Genomic DNA, 16,187 nt, shown 5'->3' on the forward strand with positions numbered 1-16,187 from the left:
ATGCTCACATGTCGATTTGGTAACACTGGACTGCCAAACAGAGGTTCGATTCCCGGGCCGGTAGAAAAATTTGTATAACATGTGTGTATCCAATGTCCATGGCAGTCGCGATACAGGGTTTATCTAGTTCGGAGCTTTGAGTGTGTGACTTATTATTATATATATGGAGTATATATAATAATAAGCCAAATATATGGAGTTCATCTTCCGATTGCTTGCATTCTTCAATAAGCAGCGACAAATAATTACATAGTAACAATGTAATCAAATGATAGTCTTTGTGAAATGCATCGCAACAAGCCGTAAAATTCGCCGAAACGGCTTAAGCCCTCCATATTAACTTACAAATTAAATTATTTTCCTTAAAAGCCTCCAAACCAATCGCATTATCATACAATGGTCCATACAAATGACGCTGTCATTTTACAAGTACTGCATAATAAGCATATCCCTCGATTAGAATTTGTCTCGTTCAGTGGTACCATAAAAAAAAACGGTACTGTATGGTACGGTACTCGTTGAGAGAATAAAGAAACATTTGCAAACACGTTTTTTGGTCGAAATAACGCTTAAGAGTAGATACTTCCTCGACTCGAATTATTTTTTTTCCCGCACTAATACGGTTAAGATGCGGAGCAATTCGCAATACTTGCGATGCGTCGTGCGAGCTCATAGATTTCTGTGATGCAACGTCGCATCGCAGTTTTGTGTTTCGATCCTTAAGGACGACGTGGATATGGAGCGGGAGCGTAGGGCGCTGGCAATCGAAAGTAATATGTTGATCCGTAGGTTTGCATGTGTATTAAGAACCTAAAAATTGTCCTCTTTAGAGCTTACTGCCAATCATTTTACATTTGCAGCCTATTGATCAACTATACTCAAAAGACTTACAGCGCCCTACGAGTCCAGTACAACAACGCATTCAAGATGTTGCTGGGGCTGCCGCGGCGTTGCAGCGCGTCGGGAGTGTGCGCGGAGACGCTAACCGCGGTTTAAGATCATCATGAGTAAGCCGGTGATGTCTATGCTGAGGCGCATATGTGGCAGCTCCAATAACCTCCTGGCCGCTGTCGCGGAAAGAGTTGACGGTCCATTTGTGACATTGAGACATTCTGAAATAAGCAATTATTATTGTTAGATCCGGGACTTTTTTACGCGGTCGTTAGCGACAGTGATAGTTGTAGTAAACATTACTGTGTTCCGGTTTTGAAGGGTAAGAATTTTCACTACTTAAATCCATGCTGATGTAGACAACCAATTCTAAAATGACGCCACATTGTAAAAACAAGTGACAGTCAGATGAAACAAACTGTATTCTACAACCAAAGAGTTCCTATTTCAAATCTTGTAATTACTTTTTAAATATTGTTTATGTAAGTGGCCAGTTCCGGAAACTTATAGTGCGCCCTATGTATATGGCCCTAGCCGAGTCTGTGATTGGGTACGCTATAAGAATTTTGTGGTTTAACATTTAGCAGCAGTAGAGCTCCTTGTGAAAGAGTTCATCCAGGGCAGTACTGCCACCTTACCAATTTCTACCGCCAAGCATTAATGTGTCCCGGTTTTCAATGGTAAGGGTGCTGGTGAAATTACAGGCACATGGGACTAGTCAACTTTATGTCTCAGGAGGGTGACAGACGCAGTGGCAGTGCCTCTCAGGTATTTGCAATTTAAAGCTCCGAGTGGCACTGCAACTTCCAGGGTCACCATCAGGCGCACTACTTGTCCGTCCCGTAACTTGGTATTATAAAAAAAATATAGAAATATTTATTTCAGGTGTATGTCTAGAAGAGCCAATGTACACCTATGAAAACTATCGCTTTTTAATACTGAACATTATTCATATGTCGTAATTTGTTTTGTGTACCACGGTACTTTAAGTGGGACTAGGAAATTCCGTAGATAAACAATAATAACACCACACTCAATTTAGCCCCGCACTTGGGAAGGGTGCCATGGACACACGCAAAGACAACCACAAATTACATCCAAACTCATGAGAGAAATAAATATAGGCTATACAAATATTTCTCCCGGCTCGGGAATCGAACCTGGAACCTCTGCTTGGCAGTTCGGCATGGTAACCGTTCGGCCATAGAGGCATTTATTTACAGTATTTAAAGGAATCACAGTATTTACTATCTATACTTATTATCAAAACATTATGAAGACTTCTCTTATAACATGACAAACCTTGTTTCATTCTTTTATAGAAGATGAATCTTCTATCTGTCACTAATGCCGTCGTTCTGTAGCACCAAAGGAAACTAGAATACCGTCGTATATTTCCCTAGAGTGGTTGTGTCGCGGAGTATAAAGAAAATATCTCTCGAAGTGCGTTCGCCTCGCCTTCTTTCACAACTAGGCGTTTTATAAGTTTTGATACTTGAGAAAATACTCTTTTTCTGGCATCACACCTTTCTTTACTCGCCTGCTACATTAAAATATATGTTTATTATAATTTGTGTTGTACTTATAACTGTATTGTGACTTACGTCAAATTGTAAGTCATAAGTACGGAATCAACTCTAAAAATAAAGTAAAAAATATGTATTGCACTGCTATTAGAATAGTGCTGTAACTCAAAATATGTGAATTTCAAGATTTATACTATTTCTAAACGTAAAATTTGATTCTCTACACGGCAATAAAACCGTCATTAGAATATTATTAGAAACATTTAAAAGATGTTTACTTAAGTTGAAATGAGAAACTTTTTGTGAGCTAGTTCTGGACAAAACCGCCCGTACTCAAAAGTAGGAAATTATTGTCTCCCTTTTATTTTTAAATATATTTGGCAAGTAGGAAATTATTATTATTATTGTTATTATGCCTGTATTAAACTTTAACCTGTACATAAATTTTAATAATCTTTCACGGGAAAATACCCAATTAATTTCTCATCGATTCTGAAAAAATTCACTGTTTGAGTTAATACATTATTTCATAAACAGTGCGATATGTATATGAAAATTTTTTACAAATACCGTGCCCTTACCACTAATATGTTATGGACACAGTCGCAAGCGATTTTATAAATCATTTCACTAATTTTCTAAAGCAAATAAGCTAGCTAAGCTGTATAAACAGCGCCCCCTACAGATTAAAAGAAGAACTGGTTTTAATTTGAATCTTATAATATTTCGAGTTCTTAGGTTTTCGCGATTGTTACACATAGGAAATGAAACTATTTTTCCGGATTTAAATCGCGTATATTTGTTTTTTCAAACAAACCGACGTTTCGGGCCCTTTACAGGTCCCATGGTCACGGTTGACTGAGGTGGTACAGTCTTCAACCAGTTATGTCTAATATTGATGCAAACCACCCTATTTTTTCACTATAGTTACAATAGTTATTAATTCAATACCTTATTTTTAATTTTACAAAGAAAACATTCCATTTTACTCTAACAATTTTACGAAACGTCGGTTTGTTTGAAAAAACAAATATACGCGATTTAAATCCGGAAAAATAGTTGCATTTCTTATAATATTGTTGTCAGTAAATGATTTCATTGCAGTTCAAATTTATTTTACTTAATTTTACTTTGTTTCTGTCAATTTCATTTAATTTTGTTTCATTTTCATTTAATTTCGTTTCTGTTTATTTAATTGAATTTAATTTCATTTTACGTGATCGCTCGCGTATATCATTATTTAAAGTTCATGGTAGAGATAGAAAACTCAAAACAATTTAAACATTTATGTAAGTCACGTCTTTCCATAACGGTCGAACTCATGTTAGCCATCACGTCAAACATCTGAGTTTGGGTTAACCTTGGTGTCATTGTTTGCAAATTTGAGGGGGTCAACGTTTTCGTAACGTAAATTTGGCATCTTGCCTACACATGTTCGATTGTACAGAGTCGTATTACAAAACATCGATTTATTTACGGTTTTCGATGAAAACCGATATGGTTAGTAGGTTGTTTGTTTTTTTACTGTTAGTTTGCTATGTTTGTAGATATTTTATATGTGAAATCTCATTTTTGGAACGTGCAACTACCAAAGCTTAGAAAACAACATTTAGAATTTTTAGATTAGTGGTACTAGGCATTGTAGTTTATTCTTTTTTACGTAACACTGTAGTAAGAGTTAGAATAATATTTTAATGGATATTTCAGCTAGTTTTTAACAGACCCTTGCTTATATACTTTGTAAGAATATATGTACTTTTGTTGCTTATAACCTTTCTTTGTTTGAGCGTCATGGGCCTACACTCAGCACAAAGTTCATGGACAGATTTATTATAACAATAAAAATAAAATAAAAATATGTGTGTTAAAACTTAATTCGTGTTCGTATTCGTATTCATATGACGTAGTCATATTATTATGTGAAAAGTTAAGAAGTTAAGAAAAGTTACTCCCCGTGCCGTGGAAGGTCATTAAAATTGATATATAGGTTAAAGTTTATTACAGACATGTAAACAATTTCCTACTTGCCAAATATATTTACAAATAGAAGGGAAAAAATAATTTAATATTTTTCAGTAAGGACTGTTTTGGCCAGAACTAAATCACATAAAGTTTGTCTCATTTTGAGTTAAGTTTTTAATTGTTTCTTACAATATTCTAACGACGGTTTTATTGGCGTGTAGAGAAGAAAATTTTGCGTTCAGCAATGATATAATATTGAATTTTACATATTTTGAGTTAGAACATTATTGTAATAGCAGGGCGATATTATTATATAATTTTATAAATCTCCTATTTAAGCAGAAAAAACTTATCGACTATTTTCTTTCATAAAACCTTTTTTTAGTTTTTTTAAGCCTCTCATCTGAAAATTTAAATTTTTTGTAGATGTGGTCTTATTAAATCAAGTTTATTAACTGACTTCAAAAAACGGAGGAGATTCTCAATTAGACTGTATGTTTTTTTTATTTTTGTATGTATGTTAAGCGATAACTCCGGTATTTGTGAACCGATTTTGATTTTTTTTTTGTTAGAAAGAGGGTACCTCCATAGTGGTCCCATTTAATTTTGAATAAATTCATCCACCACTAAGGGTGGCTGTTCACGCATGAAGATACATTTTTATAAATAGCGCTTAAATTTTATTATAAGGTGCAAGTACTTTAATGGTTGATTTGCTATTCTCCAATTCAAGGCGTTTTTCTCTAAATATACTTTGAGTAGTGAGAACCGATTTTTATTACTTCCTGTGTCAAGTTCCGTATAGTAGCGAACTAGGGGATGAATCCGGATTTGCGCACTTTCCGGTAACCGAGTTCAATAAAACTTGGTAAATTGATGTAATTCCACGTACCTTTGAGGTCGATTTTTTAGTACTCTGTACTGAGATTATTTAAATGTTACTTTTATTCCGTTCAATAAGGTGGAGGTTGTCAATTCGTTTATGTTTCTTTCTTTTTGTTACGCGATTACTCCGGCCGGTAATATGTGAACCGACTTTTCTTTTTTTGTTGGAAAGAAAAATGGTCCAATTTAAATTTGAAGAAAATGGTCCACCTCTAAGGGTGGCAAATTGGGGGACGAATGACTTTTGAGGTCGGTTTTATAGTGCTCTGTACTGAGATTATTCTGGTCAAGAATACGCTATATAATACAGCTTGACAGTTTAAACGCAAATTATTAATATTTGAAGGTTTTGACAGTTAAATTCATTATAAATTTACAAAAGTAACTTGTACTAAATGAAATAAATGACATGAATGAAATGAGTGAAATGAGCGAAATGAGCGGAATGAGCGAAATGAGCGTAATGAGCGAAGTGAGCGCAATGATTGAAGTGAAATGAGTGCAGTGAGTGAAGTGAGTGAAATGCGTGAAATGGATGACATTTCGGATATGCAAAAGGTATACATATATATGTACTGATGAGTGTACCATAAGTAACTTAACTAATCATCTAGGTGTGACTCTCATCTCATCTATAATAATTTTGAACCACACTTATTGTGTTCAATAGTTACTATACTCATCTTCATTTAACATCATGACAATTACTTGGTGTCAAATTAGGGAAACCCGGTATTATGAGCGAAGAAATTAACTTCGTGGGTGTTAATCAGCAGAGACAAGAACCAGTTTAGAAAAGTTAATTTCCCAAATTGGTCTCTTTGAGAATCGAACCAGGAACTTCCTCATCTAGCGCGCACAGTGCTAACCACTAAACCATCGAATTAATATTATTATAATAACTAAAGATTTATTGTGCATTTAGTAAATATTATTTAATCTAAATAAAAGAAAATTATAAACAGAAACAATGCCGGTTTAAAAGTTTATTGGCAGACCTGATTTGTTTTAAAAGACTTTCAAGAAGTTGTAAAATCCTGTCATGAATAAAGTACTTTAAGTTTGAAGAAGAAAAAGCTAAAGTTATCAAAACGATTTGAACGGCATATACAAGAAAAAAACCATTTCAGCTGAGCCGAGCGCCGCTATAAGTAGGATTTGGCGCTCGAAATCCAGTGACAAGGATCGCAGATGTGCAAGAAAGAGATAGAAACACAAGTAAATGGACGTATGTACACGATAGACAGGATAGTATATAGATGGAGCACTTTAAATGTAAGTAGACGATTCGAAGTTATTGGATGTAGTTTGATTAGGCGACCCGGAAGGTTAGGGTTTAAAGTGTTATTTTTCTTTAACGCTGTTTTGTCCGTATTGCAATAGCACTGTGCTATTTACAGAAATAATAGAATCATGAAACAATGTGAGATACTTTTATCGTTTCAATGTTTCATTAGAGATCTTTGTTTTGATATGACGTCATTGGCAGGAAATGCTTCACCCACCCTCAATCATCTGATATTGTTGTAGACCCTGTTCCGGTTTTCAACCTATTGCTCGTATTTTGTAATGAATTTATGAATGACTTAATGAATAATTATAACTTTCGAGTTCTTAGGTTTTCGCGCTTGTTACACATAGGAAACGAAACTATTTTTCCGGATTTAAATCCCATATGTTTCTTTTTTCAAACAAACCGACGCCGACGTTTCGGGCACTTTACAGGTCCCATGGTCATGGTTGACTGAGGTGGAACAGTCATCAATCAGTTATGTCTAATATTAATGCAAACCACCCTATTTTTCACTATAATTACAAAAGTTATTAATTAAATACGTTATTTTTAATTTTACAAAGAAACATTCCAATTTACAAATTATTTTACTGAATTTATTATTAATTAATAATAAAAATTAGCATAACTTAAAACATATTAATTAGTATTTGCAGTCTTATGTCTGTTTGGGATTTTTCATCACAGGAAATACTGGATCCCAAACTGGTGGTATGGAGAAACCATCTTCCCTGTTGAAATTGAGATGTTTTTTTAATTTCAATGGCCTCTCGAAGCATCCTGTAAAGGGCCTGAAACGTCGGTTTGGTTGAAAAACAAATATACGCCATTAAAATCCGGAAAAATAGTTTCATTTCCAATTGTAACTTTTTTTAAAAAAAAACCAAGCTCAAAAGATCGTTGAAGTATATCTATTTGCCAAGTTTTATTGTAATCGGTTACTGGAAAGTGCGCTAAACCGGTTTGCCGCCCTGAGAGGTGGAATATTTTCTTCAAATTTAACAAAAACCAATACTGAGGTACCTTATTCCCGACAAAAAAGAATCATCAAAATCGGTTCACAAATGCCGAGTATTCGAGTAACATACACACAAAAAAAAAAATACAGTCTAATTGAGAATCTCGTCCTTTTTAGAAGTCGGTTAAAAATAGGACCTATTGATATTATTGAAAAGGCATTTAATACGAATGGACTGTTCAGCTATCGATATAAAGTGTGTATGTAAACAACAATAAATATGTGTATCGCATCATTAGTGTAATAAGGCCACATGTGCAAAGTTACAACAATTAAGAAGAGAAGTTTCTAGATTCCACGAACACACATAAATTAGTTATTTATCGATATATTTTAGGAAAATTCACGGACAAAAAATACAATTATACTTAAATATGAGTAATGCAATGGCATTATTGGCATAACGAATTTCCACCGACATGAAACAACTTAAAGTATTTAACAAAGCCAAAAAGAGATGTTTAAAAAAAAGAACATAGTTACATTACATATCATTAAAAAAACTATTATGTAATCTAAGAAATAGTGAGACTAAATAACAAAAATAGACAATTCGACAAAGGCCAGTCTAATCATCGTCAGTCACGTGATGAGTCAAAATGACGTTTGGTCATTTCTCGCTTGATTGTGTCTAAGCTTGTACAGAACAAATCAAATTCACAGTGATTTACAGTCGTATAATTTTTATTTTACGACGCTTCTAAATATTTGTGAAAAATAAACAAATTTACTCTGAAATCTTGCACCAGTCTATTTAAAAAAAAACTTTCTGAATTTCCACGAATTGAGATAATAGTTTTACATTGCATATGTAGCGGACTGTATCAATGGCTTACAGTTTATTAAAACAGTAAATATACCATCGAGCTTCCATCGAGTATATAACCAGAAATAGAGACGAAATGTCATTAAATTTGTTTGAAAACTATTATGCTATATCATTACCGCGACAACTGCGCTCTGATTGGCTAGCCTGAGTTCGAAACAATTGACGGGTGTCGTGAATGGGTGTCGTCAACTGTTTCACTTCAAATCGACCACTTAACTTGAGCTTTGCTATAATGATGATGACGAAAATTGCAAAATTACATATTTAATATTTAATTACCGATGAAATGTGATTCCATTTGTTTTGTAATTAGATGTTTTGCTGTTTTTCCCACACCACCGAATAGAATAGCACGGCATTGTTAGATATATTATGTTTATTACAATAAATACAGAATATTTTTTGGAATATAGTACAAAAACAAGTACATTTCAATTTAGAATTGCAAACTAAAACTAATTTACCAAAAAGACTATGTAAAAAATATACAATTCTCCGCTACTATTCGCTACAGCACATTTTTAATAGTTATTATGTTAAATGTTAATATTAATGTAATCTAGACACCCTGTAGTTAAGGCAGGCCTTAAAAGTAATCCAGGCGAAAAAGATGGCACGAGAGAGGCGTTGGAAAAATAAGACTAGACGTTGTCCATGAATACAAATTCGTTTCCCCGCATTGGATTTGTCTTGTTTATTTAGATTGCAAAGTGTATTCAAACTACTTGAGGTTTTCTTTGAATTCAACGCGTTCAACGTGAAGTTTACTGGATATTTGTTGATTATAATATTTGTTTTATAGATGAGTAAAAAGATAGGACAAGCTCAAAGAAAAAGTCCTGCGATCCGGCTGCACTCGAACCAAAGACATTTCCGCCAAACGCGGGCTATCGCTCTCCATCGAGTATACCAGAAAAAGAGACGAAATGTCATATAATTTGTTTGAAAACTATTCTGCCAAATCATTACCGGTGACAATCCGCTCTGATTGGCCAGCCCGAATTCGAAACAATTGATGGGTGTCGTCAATTGTTTCACTTCAAATCGACCATTTTAACTTGGGCTTTGCTATAATGGACCTAAATTGCAAATACAATTTAATTTGAATTGATATTCAATTATTTTTTGTGAAATTACTCCACTAGTTTTTTTTGTTTATTTAATACATTTTACAGTGGTTACGTACTTACCGCTGTAGCTAAAAAACGACTGAGGGTTTATCCGTTCACAGCGATTCGCTCTAACAAGTATTTCCTTAGTTCATTTTACATTTTACATTTTCCCTCCACAATATGTGGTCTTGAATGCACGCAGGTAATTAATTTGGTAATTTAGAAATCATATAATCTAATTTTCGAGTACCATATACATTATTTGTTTTAGGGAGTAGATATTTTTGGTTTCTATGATTCTTAAATTTTTTGGTCTCACATAATTTACGTACATAATTAAATTCAGTCAAAATTGAAAGTTTGGCTTTAACAAAAACACTAATTACTTAATAGCTAAATAACTCAACATTATTATCTTTATATTTATTTTTAATATGATTTGGAACAATAGTTTTTAAGATTCTTATTTGCAAGTTGTAGATTTCTTTAAAGTACGTATTATGTTTTTTTTTTTATATATAATATTAAGTGACGGGACAAACAAGTTGTGCGCTTGTGCGTTGTGTTGGTAAGCTACACACCTATCCATAACAGTTACAGTGCCCCTCAGAGCTTTAAATCGCAGAGTTCTGAGGGGCACTGCCACTGCGTCTGTCACCCTGAGACATAAAGTTGACTAGTCCCATGTGCCTGTAATTTCACCAGCACCCTTACCATTGAAAACCGGGACACATTAATGCTTGGCGGTAGAAATTGTAAGGTAAGGTGGCAGTACTGCCCTGGATGAACTCTTTCACACGGAGCTCTACTGCTGCTGAATGTTAAACCATAACTACTTATACCGTACCCAATCACAGATTCGGCTAGGGCCATATACATAGGGCGCACTATAAGTTTCCGGAACTGGCCACTTACATAAACAATATTTAAAAAGTAATTACAAGATTTGAAATAGGAACTCTTTGGCTGTAGAATACAGTTTGTTTTATATGACTGTCACTTGTGTTTTCACTGTGGCGTCATTTTAGAATTGGTTGTCTACATCATCAAGTATTTAAGTCGTGACAATTTTCGTAGTATGATTTTCTACGACTTTAAAAGTAAGTTGTAAGATGTAAGTAAGCTCAGCGGAGCTTCGCTCGGCTTCAAACTGCTTTTGGCGATAAAGCACCATGCAAGACGACTATTTATAGCTGGTTTGCAGTATTCAAACGCGGTCGTGTGAATCTCAGTGACGAATTTCGTGATGCTCGCCCATCCACTGCTGTGAACAGCAAATGATCAAAACAGACAGGCATGTGACATACCTTGAGATTCGGGCATCTTTAGGCATAGGCATAAGTCAAATGCAATCAATACTTCACAAACGTTTGGGTGTGAAAAAGCTGTGCTCCCAGTGGATCCCACACAATTTGACTGAGGCTCAAAAAACGAATCGCGTCTCTTGGTGCAATGCCATGCTTACCAGACAAAAAAAAAGAAAAAATAATAACATTTCACTATCTTATCCTTGTATACGATTCGGTTCCTATACAATAAAACACAAGCATTTCATATCACGCTCAGAGACATTACATTACATTAACATAATCAACAACATAAAACGTGGTAGTTACAAATTCGCCCTTCTTGCTTAATGACGATTTTCTTCTTGATGGACTTCCAGGTAACTTGCACTGCGCACCTGCTGTTTTTTATTACAAGCATCTGGACGGGAAGCTACACATTCCCACGATATTGCATTCACTCATGAGATTCTATTCAGTGGCCCCTAGAGTATTCCACATAACAAAGGTCCATAAGCTCTTCTATCTATGTAGATCTACTGCTACTCTCCGCAAAGTTTAGAAACACTGGATATTGTTGTCGACGTCGCAACATCGAAATTCTTCCGGCAACCAATTAGTGACGATCCTAGGTCTCGGAAGTGAAACTATTTTTATGAACCTAAATCGTGTATTTATATTTCGGGCTCTTTATAGATCCCATGATCGCGGCTGACTGAGATGGTAATTATCCATCAGGTAGTCATCAACCAGTTTGGTGTAATATTAATTCAACAACCCTGTTCTGAAGTATAGTAACTAAAATTATTAATTTAGCAACCTTGTTTAATAAAAATGTTTGTAACTGTACTTCAGATAGGGTGCCCTACTGTTTAAAGAACTCGAATCATTGGTTTGTTTGGAAAAATAATGCGAAAATGAAAAAACTTGAACCTAGTTCTACCTATTTGTAAGAAGTCGAAAGTGAAAAAAAAAAATTTAAAAAAATCAAAAATCACCACGAGAGAGAGGCATACGTACAGGTAGCTAAAGCGGCTAAGAAATGTTTGAAATCAAGAAAATGATGTGGAGAAAGTCAAACCAGTGATACCTATTTTGTTGTTGAAGAAACATTCCATCGATCCGACTGGATAAAAAACTTTCAAACTTTTCTCACAGATGGTGCTATGACAAAAAAGCCGTTAGAACAAAAAAAAAACAAAAAAGAGATCTGCAATAAGTACATAGGGAAATTCGTGTGGTCTGCTAATTCGTTTCGTAGCTCGATTGGGAGAGTCATAGCTTCGGTTTGGCTAAAAAGTCGCTGGTTCGTGTCCAGCCAGACTAAATGAATTTTTCTTTTTGTTTTTTCTTTGTATCAATAACAACAACAACAAACCTTACCTATTTCTGCCGCCAAGCAGTAATGCTAGCATTACTGTGTTCCGGTTTTGAAGGGTGAGGGTGCTAGTGAAATTGCAGGCACGTGGGACTTGTCAACTTATGTCTCAGAGTGACGGGCGCAGTGGCAGTGCCCCTCAGATCTTTGCGATTTAAAGCTATGAGCACACTGCAACTGTTATGGACAGGCGTGTAGTTTACCATCAGGCGCACGACTTGTTCGTCCCGTCACTTGATATTATAAAAAAAAATCTAGTGGAGTATTTTTATAAAGAGATATATGAATACCATGGTACGAAAAATATATCATTATGATACTCAATATATCATTATGATACTCAATAAAATAAATATTACAATGGTACCCATGCTTATTTTCGTTCAAATTGGTGCTTAGTAACTTTTTTTTCATTAACGACATCTGCTCAATTTTACTTTAGGCACAGATTATAAAAGCAAACTGTGCAAAGAAAACGATATTAAAATTTTAAGGCCTGAGTTTTTAGCTTATTTTCATTTTCGGTACTGTACAACTTGAGTTATTATTCCCCGTAACTACCACGTCCAAAGCGTTGCATTTAAACGATGCATCTCCGTGTATAACTTAGAAAGTTCTCGTTAAAAGAGTTTTAGACAGGGCCAGAACAAAAGACGTTCGCCGCCGTTAATAAAAAGTTTGCAACTTTCGCAATATCGCGATAGCCTGACAGAACCCGCATTCATACAGGGGCATGGCAAGTTTCCACCTTTTGGGGTTCCTTGAACTAATGTGCTATTAATATTTTCCTGAAAATAAAAAATTATCAAAGATCACCAGACCCTCTCAAAAAACCTAAAGTCTATTATCTATCGAAGCAGAGAAAAGAAATGTGTTTTAGTAACTAATAGTTGTAACATATTTTGACGTTATAACGCTTATGGAAATATGTATATATTTTAGTATTGTTTATAACCCAAAACAAATGTGTATATATTTTGTGTTGGGCAACTTTTTAACCTTAAATCAATCCATATTAAAAAAAAACAAAATACAATATAAGGTTGAATGGAAGAAAAATTTAATTTGTAAAAAGGTCGCCTTTTGTACACTAGCTTACTCAGTGATACTAACATTACTATTTTGTGTATACATGTTGTAATACAATTTTTAATATGCAACAAAGAATATTTCATTCATTAATTTAATTGTTTTCTGAAACAACTTTTCTTCTTTAAAACGGAAATGGAATTAAAAAAAATACAATGTCACAAAGATTTAATGTCACTGATATATTATTTATAAAAACTATGTATTGAGTGTCTTATGTGTAGAAACAATTCACTATATACAAGGTGTTAAAACCTAGGTATGGATGTTTTTAGTGTCGTCACTTGCATGAAAAGGATCAATTTAAAATGCAAATCTGGATTTATAATTCTGTCAATTTATGTACCTGTGCATTTAGAAAGAAATGAAGTAATACCGTGACGTTGACGATCTCATTAATTTTAATAGTGTAGTGTGGTCAATGATAGATCAAAAGGTTTGAAAAGATAACATTGAAGATAGTTTAGTCGCCAAATAGTATTGTTATTATCAAAACAATATTGTACCCTGTGTTTAGTAATGGTTGTCTTAAATTTATCGAAAAACCGCCATGCACTTATTGCGATTGTCCTACTTCAGCAAGGTAAGAAATTGTTTCTATAAGTGCTTGTGCCTAATTTGCAAGCATACTGTATATTTCACTTTTAAATATTTTAATCGTTACTGGAATTACCTATATTTATAGTATACAGAACCCTCCGCAATTGTAGCATGGTAAGAACCACTTTAACACCACGTTTTATGCCAAGCGTGAAATCTGTATAATCTCTCATAGAGTTCTTTAATTGCACTTGGCTAAAAAGCAGTACTTTGCTATCTTTTATTTGCACTAAACTTTTATTCGTGGCGTATCTTTTTTTAAGTGTTTTCCGGTTTAAATTTTCTACCATTTTTAAAAGTTTGTAAGTATAGAAGTTAAAATATAGAAGTTAATTTTCAGACTATAAGAGTGTAATAGACATTTTGAGGCTTTCGAGGTTATTTACTATATTTTATTAACACTAAATTATAAGTTTCTTACCACGTTATGACATTTTTTATTTTTCCGATATCTCAGAAATGAATGATCAAATGCCAACATCACATAAATAACATTTGTGTATATAAATACTTTATTGTACCACAACATTAAAATTAAAAGAGAGAAACCTCCTCGTTGACTCCACAAACGCGAGGTTATCCTGTTAAGAAGTTTCTTCCAGTGGACTTTTCGACAAGTGAAACGAATAGTTTTTTAAAATTAATTATGTAAGGTGATGGGATGAATGAGTTCTGTGGGTAAACGACTAACCTAGTTATAAAAGTTGCAGTGTCACGCGGGCGTCGCATAATTAAATACAAGGCTTGGTTCATATGAATTTTATTGTAGAAATAAAGAACACAGGAAGGCAAAAGAACAGGTAAAGTAAAGGCGAAAAGGTTGTAACAAAACAATGATATAAAAACTGGTACAATCGATATAAAACACTACAAACAATCCTACTTAAGTTATATACAGGTTATGGTAAAAAGGAACATACACCAAAAGGGCCTGTAATTTCTTGAAATAATATGCTTTATAAGCAGTTAGGTTACATAATTTATCTGGTCAGAATTTTTGCGTGAAGTCGAGCACGTTTCGGAAATTTAGTACAGTGCGGCGATGGAAAGAAGAAAAGTAAGGGACGAAGTAGAAAAAGGAATGTAAGAACGATTCAAAATTTCAAAGACGGTGGCCAGGAACCAGAGAAAAGGGTGATAAAAACGTGGGGTGACGACGAAAGAGTTCGTATTGTCACAGCAGTGTCACTCAGAACTTTAAATGGCAAAGTTTTTGGGACTCGTGTGTGTTAGACCACCGAATCGTGCAAAATGCAAAAAAAAAAATTTGAAGCCGCCAGCTGTATCCCTAAGCATGCCGAAGCTTTGTTTTTATAGCTACGACCAATGTCATTGAAAATTCAAGTATGCCTTTTGTCACTTAAAAATCCTTTGCCGAGCCGTCCCATCAGTGGCCGCTGGGCCTAAGACCCTACGTCCGTATGCGCCGCACTCTCTGCACTATAAACAAAGCCGGCACTGTATCTACGCAAGATACATATAAAATCATAAATGGTAACTACGCAGCTACATAAAAATAATGTAATGTAAACAGTATCTATCAGATGTATTTTTATTTTTCTTCCCACATCCAAGATCGCTATTCCATCCCATTCGATATCTTTAAACTTACTATATATAGTTACACACGTCTTATCCACACACGCTCCTCCCTAACTCTTTACACACACATTGGATTTCCCCCATTTCCCATTTTTCCGATATCCAATAGTAAGAGTGTGGTGGGGCGGGGCCACGGATTTATTGCGAATTCTTTCTTTGATAACATTCCCTGTTGCGAATTTTTAGTTACATTTGCTCGATAGTATTAAGGTCGTCAAATGGTATTCGCTTGAGATATAGGATTTACGTTTGTCCTTTATCACACGTAACAAATGTCAACTATTTCTGATTTGTAGGATAAATTGTACTACTCGTGTAAGTAAAGTATGTTCTTTATGAATATGATTTTCCATGAAAAATTATCTTTTACCATTAGCATAGTACTACCCCTTCTCAGTAGCGCGATTCACGTAAGTTCAAGCTATCAAAATATCGTTGAAGTTACGTAGTCGTTCGATCGAAGTCCTATCCAAAATGGGTATTCACGTATCTCTTGAACGAACGTTGATATGGCTACCCATGATGCCGTACCAAGATCTTGAATTGTGAAATTTGACATTTAGTCGTCGAAAGTCTATTGATAGAACTATCAAAATTTTTGCAGAATACGTATGACTTGTCGTTTATAGTTTTATGGGCATGGGGCTTGCGTGCGCGCGTGTGGTGTACGTGTGCGTGTGCGTGTGCGTGTGCGTGTGCGTGTGCGTGTGCGTGT

This window comes from Hyposmocoma kahamanoa, unplaced genomic scaffold (genome assembly GCF_003589595.1).
Source record: "Hyposmocoma kahamanoa isolate Upper Pololo Valley unplaced genomic scaffold, ASM358959v1 220, whole genome shotgun sequence".
In the NCBI taxonomy this organism is placed as follows: domain Eukaryota; kingdom Metazoa; phylum Arthropoda; class Insecta; order Lepidoptera; family Cosmopterigidae; genus Hyposmocoma; species Hyposmocoma kahamanoa.